This window comes from Prunus avium, chromosome 8 (genome assembly GCF_965620075.1).
Source record: "Prunus avium chromosome 8, drPruAviu1.hap1.1, whole genome shotgun sequence".
NCBI lineage: Eukaryota > Viridiplantae > Streptophyta > Magnoliopsida > Rosales > Rosaceae > Prunus > Prunus avium.
This window is the reverse complement of record NC_142291.1, coordinates 11969075-11971774: the sequence shown is the minus strand read 5'-3', so window position 1 is coordinate 11971774 and position 2700 is coordinate 11969075. Positions and strand designations below refer to the sequence as shown.

The 2700-nt window shown below is 38.9% G+C and overlaps 1 non-coding gene across 1 annotated transcript; it reads left to right on the top strand.

Moving 5' to 3' along the window:
* Nucleotides 1-317: 317 nt before the first annotated feature.
* LOC148292274 (small nucleolar RNA R71) lies at nt 318-424 on the top strand. Its single transcript, XR_015827225.1, has one exon. It is a non-coding gene; the product is annotated as a small nucleolar RNA R71 (small nucleolar RNA).
* Nucleotides 425-2700: the final 2276 nt, after the last annotated feature.

Below are 2700 nucleotides of genomic sequence, written 5' to 3'. Positions count from 1 at the left end.
TTGCAAAAGATTGGTCTTGAACTTCCTCTTTGCTTCCTAGAGGGCCAGTCACTGCCTGTTGAAGCAAAGAACACATAACATCAAGTTTTGCATTAATCTCATTATTAGTACTTACCTCAGAGACCACAGCTTTCATAGGAGCTCCTCTTCCTTTATTGTAGCTCCATTGTTGAGAGTTGGTACTCAAAGATTCAAAGAGAGTAAAAGCCTCATCTGCTGTTTTGTTCATCAGTCCTTCTCCACTTGTTGCATCTACCATCATCCTTTCGGAATCAAGCAAACCTTCATAGAAAGATTGCATTTGCATCCAACTCTCTATATTGTGGTGTGGGCAAGAACTCATCATCTCCTTGTACCTCTCCCAGCATTCATGAAAAGCTTCTCCTTCTCTTTGTGTGAAACCAAGAATTTCCTTTCTAATCTTGTTAGTCTTTTGAGCTGGAAAGAATTTCTGCAAAAACTTATTAGAAAGCTCATCCCAAGTACGAATTGAAGCATTAGGCAAAGAGTATAACCATGACTTAGCCTTATCTTTTAAACTGAATGGGAATAGCCTCATCTTAATCTGCTCATCATCAAGTCCTTGAATTTTGATTGTAGCACATATTTCAAAGAATTGCTTAACATGCATGTAAGGATCCTTAGTGGTATTACCATAATAAGTTGGAAGAAGATGAATCATACCACTTCTAAGCTCAAACCTGTCAATTGTGAGTTGAGGATAGACGATGCACGAAGGTTGATCAGTGACTTTGGGGATGGAAAATTCACGCAGGGGTTTCCTAGGTTGGACAACAAGCGCACCACCTCCTTCATCATTATTGTTGTTGTTTGGAATCTCTGCCATCTTGCTTGAACCTTCAGATTCGTAGCTCTCAGATTCAGCACTTAAAGAACTATAATTCCTCCTCAAACCAACACGTACAGCAAAAGTTCCTGGTGAAATTGGCTCAGAATCAGATTCGGACATATATGCACACACAAGAAACCAATTAGTGCCTTCAAATGGAGATAACAACTAAAAAGAAAAACAGAATACAGAAATAAAAACCACCGAAAACAAAAACAAAAACACTCAAAGTAATCTAACTATAGCACCATCGTTACCGGTTCCCCGGCAACGGCGCCAAAAACTTGTTGAGCCTATTCCTAACAACTAAAATGAGTTATTAAAAATAGAAACTTCAATTCTCGCAAGTGCACGAACCATTTATAGTATAGCTTATGAAATACGAGGTCGATCCCACGGAGAATGGTAACTTGGTTGCAAGTTAAACTACTTAGAATGATGGAAAAACTGAAAACAAAGAAACAAACTAACTAACAATTGGCAAGGTCTAGGACAGAATCCTAGCACCACACACGCACTCGAATGGGGGGTTTTTGTTGTTTAAATGAAAACAAGAGAATGAAATGGAAGTGCTGGAAGTAAACAATGGCAGCAATGAACAAGTTGTGAAACAATGATTGAGAAGTGTTAGAGCCTTGGAATCTACCACTAGTCTTCCTATCCAAGTTATGAATGCATAGAAATTGACTCAAGCTTCATTAACAATAGATTATCGCATACAAGCCTATGGTATCTAGGTGCAGGATGCATGATTCTCCTAAGGCATGTAATTGTGCATGGTATCTACACAACACGTGATCTCTAATATGCAACCTAAGCATGGTATCTACTTAGAATAAAGCATATAAGAGTCATTAAGTTCCTTGAGAATATGATAATCACACAAGTCCTAGAACATGGTATCTGTCCTAGTCAACCTATGGTTATTAACCCCTTGAATGATTCTTAGGCCATTCATGTGTTGCTTGTGAAAGGAGAGTAGAATTGGTGAATCTAAACCCCTTCCCAACCTGTGCTAGATGCATAAAATCCTAGTTAGCTACTCCAAGAAAACATACATCAAGCACATAATAAGCTGGAGATTAACAACTTGATAATGAAAGCAAGGAAATCAATTAACTATGAAATCATCCATAACATTGAATATTCATGACTAGGGCTTCATCCTAAGCCCTAACAAAATGGATTAGTTAAACATAATTATGAATACAGAAGATAAGAAATACATAGGTAGAATAAAGAGAATAGAAGAACTAGCTGGTGGCAGCAAGGTAGTTTCCAGGACAGCTCCCAGCTCTCCCTCCTTTGCAGCTAGCTCTCTCTCTCTCTCTTTGTGGTGAATCTGAATGTGTGTATGGAAGTAATGGATGAAGTGAATTGTGTCTGGGATGTGGAATGGAAGTGGTATTTATAGGGAGAAGGAAAGGGGAATTCTGAATTGAATATGACTAATGCATACAACACTTGTATTTAGATAATCAGAATTGGTTGCTGCACTAATAAATCCCACCAGCAGCCATAGGTCATCTTCATGTCAGCATGATCAAGCATCCATCCAGAAACCAATAGCTCATGCCTAGCTCACCATGACCAAGCATCCATCAGCTCATCCTCATGTCAGCATGATGTGTATTTTGATGGGCTCACGGATTGGGTTTGGCTGAATCCAAATATGACTTTAAGATATCCATTTTGAAGTTCAGAATGTCTCTGATCCAACCACACAAGTATTGGCCCAATCCAAGCTCGGATGAAGAAGATAAGTCCGAAATGAACTTCTAACTCAATATCCAGTTTTTGCACGTTTTGCACCATTTTGCTTCAAAAGCAATCTCTTGCTGCCTTCAACC